The sequence below is a fragment of the Nicotiana tabacum genome, chromosome 17, assembly GCF_000715075.1.
Source record: "Nicotiana tabacum cultivar K326 chromosome 17, ASM71507v2, whole genome shotgun sequence".
Classification (NCBI taxonomy): Eukaryota; Viridiplantae; Streptophyta; class Magnoliopsida; order Solanales; family Solanaceae; genus Nicotiana; species Nicotiana tabacum.
Window position 1 is genome coordinate 4,739,063 of NC_134096.1, and position 9,740 is coordinate 4,748,802.

Below are 9,740 nucleotides of genomic sequence, written 5' to 3' on the forward strand. Positions count from 1 at the left end.
GCATTTCATCGCTTATTGTGGAAAGTTGGCATGTTGAATGTTTTAGAATTTCCTAGGTTTGAGGTGGAGTTTGGAAATATTGATGTTTGTTTGGGGTTTCGATCCTTGGAATAGGTTCATATCGTGATTTGTCACTTGTGCGTAAAGTTTGGCGTTATTCCGGAATGATTTGATATGATTCTGACGTGTTCGTCGAAGTTTTGAAGTTTGAAAGTTGAAAGAAAGATGTTTATCGTCGATTCATGATTTTTATGTTATTTGTGGCATTTCGAGCCTTTGGATAAGTTTATAAAAGGTATTGGGACTTGTTGGTAATTTTTCACAGGGTCCCAAGGGGCTCGAGTGAGTTTCGGGGTGGTTTCGGACCAGTTCTAGGCCATTTTAATTGCTGGGTTTTGGCTACAGCAGTGTGCATCGCGATCATGGACATTGGATCGCGTTCGCAAAGAGCAAAATGGGAGAAATGGGTATGTAGTCGCGTTCGTGGAGACAGATTCGCGTTCACGAAGAAGAAATATTTGCTGCACAGGGCTGACTTTGGAAGCTCATATCTTGCAATCTAGAAGGAATTTGAAGATGATCCAAAAATAAAAATTGTACCCCTTGGTGTCTAGTTTTCAGAAAGTTAAAACCTTTTGTAATTTGGATTTTTTTGACAAAAACCTATGACCATTATACTAGAGGCTGTCTGGAGGAGTTGGGCAGCTTGTTCTTCGCGATCACGATTGGTTTTCTGCTATTGCGAAGGGCAATTTTGAGCTGAGAAAAGTTGTGCTTCGTGATCGCGAAGCATTTTCGACGATCACGAAGGGTAAATACCTGGGCAGAAGCTATATTTTGGGGGTTTCGGTCATTTTATCATATTTGGAGCTATGGAGCTCGGATTGAAGCGTTTTTTGCCATATAGATAGGGGTAACTTTTTACTACTTGATTTTGATTATATTTCATAAATCTATCCTCGTTTTTGGCATTTGATTGATAATTTTAAAAAATAAATTGGGGAGTTTTGAACGTTGATTCGGAGTCATATCTGAGTGAAACTAGTATGGTTGGACTCGTAATTGAATGGGTTATCAGATTTTGTGAGTTTTGTCGGGTTCTGGGCAAGTGGGCTTGGTGGTTGACTTTATTGCCGTTTTGAGCGGAGTTGGGAATTGTTATAAATTGATTTATTATGAGTATTAGAGTATATTTTTATTATTTTGCACATTGTTTGACTAGTTTTGGAGAGACGGACATCGGTTTGAAGTGTTAGAGTGTTGTTGGAGCAGGTTATGGAACTTCAGAGCAAGGTAAGTCTCCTATCTAACCCTGTGAGAGGGAATTTACCATGTAGGTGTTATATTCTTATGTGCTACATGTTGTGGGAGCTACACACGTATGAGTTGATGAGTGTCCGTGCGTATGCTAGAATTCTTGATTATGTCCGGGTAGACTATGGTTCAAGCCATGCTACATATGGGGATAGACTCGCTATTGTAGAGATGTGATGATCTACTTGATAATCCGCGGAATAATTTGTGCTTCCCTTATGAATTCCTCCCGCGTTGTGCATTTTCATCGGAAAGATTTCCTTAAAGTTCATAACACACACTTTTATTCATTAGTGGGGTTAAGGACCCGTTAAAGCTTCTTACACTAATGGGATCGGGTTGATCGCCTCGGCATGATTATGTACTACAATCTTATGGGAGCGGGCCATTCGCCTCAGCAGTATAATAGATGCATCTTTGGTTCATCTCGTTTGACCCTCGGAGGTGTACACATTATTATGAGATCGGACCGTATGCCTCGACATTTCTATAAAATACTCTTATGGGATCGGGCTGTTCTCCTCGGCAGCGTCGTGCGTAATATTTTACAAGAAACCAGCGTATCCGTGTATTTTCTTGATTTGAGTTGTGACGACCTATCTGGTAAGGTCCATTTCATATATACTCTAGTTGAGGAGGTAACTGAGTTTTCCTGATTTGAATTTACTGTTCAGAGGAGGATTGTACCACGTACCTATATTTGTTTATATTGTTTATTTACCCTGCCTCATATTTATTTACTTCCTACTGTATTTGATTTGTTGGATCACTAGTAAATGTCGATGTCAATCCCTCGTCACTATCTTCTCCAGGGTTAGGATAGATACTTACTTGGTATGCGTTGATTTACGTACTCATGCTACATTTGTTGCACTTATTGTGCAGGTGTGTATATATATATATATATATGGTGGTGTTTTGGGCGCAAAGGCGCGGCTGTTGTGGGGACTTTACGGTGAGTTGCATTCCATGTTATGATCCGCAGCATACAAAGTCTGAACACTGTGGACCAGGGCTCACATTTGAGAACCCTCACAGCCTCAACATTCATCGTAATTGCGATAGAGACTTCGCAATTGCGAACTAGAGAGCATCGCAAAAGTGAATTATTGTTCGCAATTGCTAACTTAGGTGAAATCTAGCAGTCTTCTCAATTGCGAAGGGGGAGTCGCAATTGTGACATCAGAGCCCCCAATTGTGATGCTGGTGCTCGCAATTGCGACACCTAAGCACTAGCAGCACCAATAGTCTAATTTCAGTCCAAAACCATTTCGAAACATGTCTGAAACACATCTGAGCCCTCGAAGCTCCAAACCAAACATCCAAACAAGTCTAAAAACATCATACAAACTCGCTTGCACAATCAAAACACAAAAATAATGTCTAAAACTATGAATCGAACACTGAAACGCATGAATTTCAAAGTAAAGATCAAGAATTTCTAAAGTTATAACTAAACGTCCGAATCTTATCAAATCAACTCCAAATGACAGCAAATTTTGCAGACAAATTCTAAATACCATAACGAATCTATTCCAACTCCCAAAATCAAATTCCTAGTTCGATTGTTTAAAGTCAACTTAAGGTCAAACCTTTCAACTTCAAATTGCAAAATTTCGGCATATCAATACAAATCAACCTACAGACTTCCAAAATCAATTCTGAGCATACTCTGAAGTCCAAAATCATAATAAGAAGCTATCCGAGCCATAAAAATATAGTTCCGGGGTCGTTTTCACAAAAGTCAAAGTTTGATAAACATTTTCTAATTTACACCTCAAAGTCAAGAATCAAGGGTCCAAATCAAACCGAAAGCCTCTCGGAACAAAATTAACCAACCTCGCAAGTCGTAAAATCATAAGCATGCATGTGTGAAGCATAAAAAATATGTCACGACCCAAAATCACATGTGCCGTGATGGCGCCTATCGCGATACTAGGAAAGCCGACAACTCACAAATAACATGCATCTTTAATTTAAACATACTGAAATATGCTTAAGTAAATAAAATCTCATAATAACTGGAAGGAAAATATCGCAACTCAATACTTCCTTAAAATTCGGGTGTCACTAGGTACATGAGCATCTATACAATAATATGGTCTGACTGCGGAAACACTATAGGTAGAATAGTTTAAATGAAACTAAAGAAAAAGGAGGAGAGTCAAGGATTGCGGATGCCAAGGCAACTACCTCCATAGTCTCTGAACTGAATAAGCCCCTACACTAGCAACCTCCGTGCCCGGTAGCATCTCGATCTGCACACGAAGTGCAGAGTGTAGTATGAGTACAACCAACTCAAAAAGTAACATAAATAAACACGGTAAGGTAAGAGAAGCATAAATTATTAATGATACTAGCTATCACTTGTGTAGTTCCATCTTTTAAACCGGTAGAGAACAATATTGAAAATTAACTCATCAAGTTTCGTAAGAAAACAGCTGTGTGTGTGCATGTGTATAATCTCTCAAATACTCTGCTAAGAAAATATCATGGCATGTAGAGGTGATAAGCAGTTAAATCGGGTAAATGATCAAGGAAATACAAAATCCACACAACACTGGTCGGATTCTCTCAACTTTCGATATCTGTTCCAAACCATTGATCAGTATTCTCAATAACCACGTGTACACCATCAAGAGAGAAACATGAGAGGGTGACCCTAGGGGGGATACATATCCACACGCTACATGAACAACTTACATGCTGCAAGGATAACTCACGTGCTAATAATAGAACCCGCACGGACAACTCACGTGCCAATAAAACAATCCACCCTATATGGTCACAGGTCTCCAGTCCAAGCATATCATGCAGGAGAAAATAAAAAGGCATACATGTATGTGATGAATGAATAACAATTCTCAAACTCTTGAACTAGTATAAATCACATATTAACGTGTAGGCCCAAGCAAAGTGTGCTATCATAGCTCAAATTAGAAATTCCATCACTGAAAAGCATTTATCAAGTTCGTTCAGGGATTAAACCTCTATGTAGCCTCAGCATGGCTGAAATAGATCACACAAACTATTACAAACATGAGAAATATCATCGATTAAAGCTTAATAGTCAATTCTAGGCTTATAAGAGCCCGAGCGCAACCCGAACATGAATAAATGACCCCGGTGCGCGCACATGGGTTCATCCCCAAGCATGTGCGCACCCAATAGCACGTAACTATCAAAACAATTCAGGCACCTAGTGCCTCAACTGAGTTTAAATAAGATACTAATCTCAAGAAAATCAAATCACTCCGCTAGAAAGACCTTACCCCGCGTATCGGCCTCCGAAAGGATCGAATCTAGCCAAAAATAATGTAATACTATCAACAAAAGCTATAGGATTTTATTCAATTAATAAAGCTATGATCTTTAATTGAGGTCAAAAAGTCAACTCAAAAATTCAACAACGGACCCACTTCTAGGAATCCGAAATTACAAAAATTTGAACACCCATGAGTCCAACCATACCAAAATTACTCAAATCCGATCACAACTCGACCTTCAAATCCTCGAATTATAGCCTATGAAGTTTCTACAATTTTTCCCAATTTTTCAAACCGGAAACACTAATTAAATGATGAAATCAACGATATATTTATGTATATTAGCAAAACAAAATGGGTTCAAACTATCATTTTTGAAATCTATCTGTGCTGCCATGTCATTAGCTTTCACGATCGAGTACCAACAATCGCGATCGCGTATAACAACATTGCCCAGCTCACAAAAGCCTCTTTCGCGGTCGCGTGAACCCAGTCGTGAAGGCGGAGAATTACCTACCCAAGCTTATGCGATCGCGATCCACCACTGGCGAACGCGGAGAACACCACGTGCCTCCCCAGCTGCCTCACTTACTTGTACGCAAACACGATCCATTGTATGTGTTCGCGAAGCACAAGATTCTCAACTTCCACGATTGCATCCCTCACTATGCAAACGCGAAGAGGAAAATTTCAACAGCCCTTACAAACGCTTCTCGATCGCGGACCTATCTTCATGATCGCATAGAAAGAAACTAGAACACGGAACATCAGCAGACTTCAGCAATCTTCAAAGTCCAATTCCAATCCGTTAACTGTTCAAAAACCACTCGAGGCCCCCGGGACCTCAACCAAACATACCAATAAGTCCTAAAACACAATACGAACGTAATCGAGGTATCACATCACATCAAACAACATCAAGAACACGAATCACACCCCAATTCAAGCCTAATGAACTTATGAACTTCTAACTTCTACATTCGATGCTGAAACCTATAAAATCAACTCTGATTAACCTCATATTTTGCACACAAGTCATAAATGACAGAAGGGGCCTATTCCAACTTCCGCAACCAAAATCTGAGCCTGGTAACCATAACGTCAACTCCCGGTCAAAATTCTCAACTCTCCAAACATCCATTTTTCCAACTTTTACTAATTCAAACTAAAATCAACTACGTACCTCTAATTCACTATCCAAACATACTCCTATGTCTAAAATCACCCTACGGAGCTATCGGATAACAACTTAGGCTTCCATCCTTGGTACTAAGTGTCCCAATTCATTCCAAAACATCCACAGAACCAAACCAACCACCCCAACAAGTCACATAACAACAATTGATTAAACAATAGGCAGTAAATGGGAGAACTAGGCTACATCACTCAAAACAACTGGCCGGGTCATTACATCCTCCCCCTCTTAAACAAATATTCGTCCTCTAACGGGTCTAGAATCATACTTTGAGTCTCAAATAGGCATGGATATCTGCTTCGTATCTCCCGCTCAGTCTCCCGAGTTGCCTTCGTGACTGGCTGACCTCTCCACTGCACCTTCACTGAAGCTATGTTCTTTGAACTCAACTTTCAAACCTGCCTTTCCAAAATGGCCATCGGCTCCATATCATAAGTTAAATCACCATCCAACTGAACCGTGCTGAAATCCAAAACATGTGACGGATCGCTAACATACTTTTGCAGCATGGAAACATGAAATACTGGGTGAATACTCGATAGACTAGGCAGAAATGCAAGCCTGTAAGCCACCTCTCCAATCCTCTCAAGCACCTCAAAAGACCCAATATACCGAGGGCTCAACTTGCTCTTCTTCCCGAACCTCATGATACCCTTCATGGTGAAACTCTGAGTAATACCTTCTCTCCCACCATGTAAGCAACATCCGGAACCTTTGGATCGACGTAACTCTTCTATCTAGACTGCACCGTGCGAAGCCAATCCTGAATCAATTTAACCTTATCCAAAGCATCCTGAACCAAGTCAGTACCTAATAGCATAGCCGCACCCGGCTCGAACCAACCCATCGAAGACCAATACCGTCTCCCATACAAAGCCTCATATGGAGACAACTGATCGCAAGAGCCCCCGAAATCCATGACACAAGTGTGTAGCATATCCTCCAATATAGGAATAGTGCACTCTGACTAATTGTTCGTCTGAGGGTGGAATGTTGTATTCAGCACTACTCTCTAAAATTGTGATGTAAATTGTGCACCCCAATCTAAAATGATAGACACCGGCACACCGTGAAGGCGAATAATCTAAGGGATGTAGATCTCAGCCAATCTCTTCGATGAATAGATAGTCCCAACTAGAATAAAATGTGCGGACTTGGTCAACCAATCCACAATCACCCAAATAGCATCAAACTTCATCGAAGTCCGTGGGAGCCCAACTACAAAATCCATGTTGATACGCTCCCATTTCCACTCCGGAATCTCAATCCTCTGAAGCAATCTGCCTGGTCTATGATGCCCGTACTTCACCTGCTAACAATTTAGGCATCGAGCTACAAACCCTACTATGTTTTTCTTCATCCTCCTCCACCAGTAGTGTTGCCTTAAGTTTTGATACATTATTGCGGCACCCAGATGAATTGAATACCGCGAACTGTGGTCCTCATCAAGAATCAACTCACGTATCCCATCTACATTAGGCACACACATCTGACCCTGCATCCGCAACACCCTATCTTTCCTAATAGTAACCTCCTTGGTATCACTATGTCCTTAAGGACAAGCAAATGGAGATCATCATACTGGCGCTCTCTAATTCTATCATATAACGAAGACCGAGAAACCACACAAGTTAGAACCCGGCTGGGCTCCGAAACATATAATCTCATAAACTGGTTGGCCAAGGCCTGAACATCAACTGCAAGCAGTCTCTCACCAATAGGAATAAATGCAAGGCTACCCATACTCACCGCCTTTCTACTCAAGGCATCGACCACCACATTGGCCTTCCCGGGATGATACAGAATGCTAATATCATAGTCCTTTAGTAGCTCCACCCATCTCTGTTACCTCAAATTTAGATCCTTTTGTTTGAACAAGTGCTGGAGACTCCAATAATCCATAAATATCTCACAAGACACACCGTAGAGATAATGCCTCCAAATCTTCAACACATAAACGATGGCTGCCAATTACAAATCATGAACAGGGTAGTTCTTCTTATGGGGATCCAATTGGCGCGAACCATAATTAATCACTCTAGCCTCCTGCATCAAGACACACCCACTACCAATCTGAGAAGCATTACAATACGCATTATAAGAACCCGACGTTGAAGGCAAAACTAGAACTGAAGTTGTGGTCAAGGCAATCTTGAGCTTCTTAAAGCTCTCCTCAAACTCATCCAACCACCTGAAAGGAGCACCCTTCTGGGTCAACCTGGTCAAAGGCACTGTAGTGGACGAAAATTCCTCCACGAAGCGCCGATAATATCCGGCCAAGCCGACAAAATTCTGAATATTAGTAGTTGAAGATGGTCTGGGCCAACTCTGGACCGCCTCCATCTTCTTTGGATCCACCTTAATCCCCTCACTAGGCACCACGTGCCCTAAGAACGCCACCGAACTTAGCCAAAACTCACACTTGGAGAACTTGTCATAAAGCTTCTCCTACTTTGTAGTACAATCCTCAGATGTTGTGCATGTTCCTCCTGGTTATATGAGTACACCAGGATATCATCAATGAATACTAGGAGAAACTAATCAATATATGGCTGAAATACATTGTTCATCAGATGCATGAATGTTGCTGGGGCGTTGGTCAGCCCAAAAGACATTGCAAGGAACTCATACTGGCCATAACGGGTCCTAAATGTCGTCTTTAGAATATCCGAGTCCTGAATCTTCAACTAGTGATACCCAGACCTCAAATCAATCTTAGAGAACACTTTCTCTCCCTGAAGGTGGTCAAACTAATCATCAATGCACGGTAAAGAATACTTGTTCTTAATTGTAGCTTTGTTCAATTGCATATAATTGATGCACATCCGCATAGTACCATCCTTCTTCTTCACAAACAGAACTGGTGTACCCCAAGGCAACATACTAGGCCTAATCAACCCCTTATCAAGAAGCTCCTGAAGTTGCTCTTTCAATTCCTCCAACTCTCCTGGTGCCATATGATACGGTGGAATAGAAATGGGCTGAGTGCCCTGCACCAGGTCAATACCAAAATCAATATCCCTGTCGGGTGACATGCCCAATAGGTTTGCAGGAAGCACATCCAGAAAGTCTTGCACTACCAGAACAAAATCAATAGTAGGAGTATCAGCACCAATATCCCTTACGAAAGCCAAAAATGACAAACACCCCTTCCCAACCATCCGTTGGGCCTTTAGATAAGAAATCACCCTACCAGGAACATAATCTAGAGAACCTCTCCACTCGATCCTTGGCAACCCCGACATCCCCAACGTCACGGTCTTAGTGTGTCAATCCAGAATAGCATGACATGGAGACAACCAATCCATACCGAAAATCACATCAAAATTAGCCATACTAAGTAATAAGAGATCAACTCTAGTCTCTAATCCTCCAATGGTGATATCACACGACCGATACACACGGTCCACAACAATAGTATCGCCCATTGGCGTAGATACATGAACACATGAAACTAAGGACTCACGAGGAATATCAAAATAACAAGTAAAATAGGAAGATACATAGGAATAAGTACAACGAGTGTCAAATAATATGAAGGCATCTTTGTGGCACACTAAAATAATACCTATGATCACTGCCTTTTAAGTAATAGCCTCTGGACTGGAAGAAATGCATAGAATCGAGCCTGACCACTACCTGATAGGCCTCCCCCTCTAGGAGACCTTTAGTTGCATGTGCCCTACCCGGAGTTGGCTGAGCAGGTGGTGTAGTTGTTGGTGCCGATATCATTGGCCGAGAACTCTGCTGTGGAACCCCACTCAATAGTCTAGGGCAATCCCTCTAGAGATGACTCAAGTCCCCGCACTTGAAACAACCCCTCCTCTGACAGAGTTGTTGCCCTTGATAACCCGAGGAATTGCATGTAGAAGCCTGGGAAGACGAAGCATCAAGAGAACTCTATGCTAGTAACGCACTGAATGATGACTAACCCGAACGAGCATTGTAAGAACCATGTCTAACGG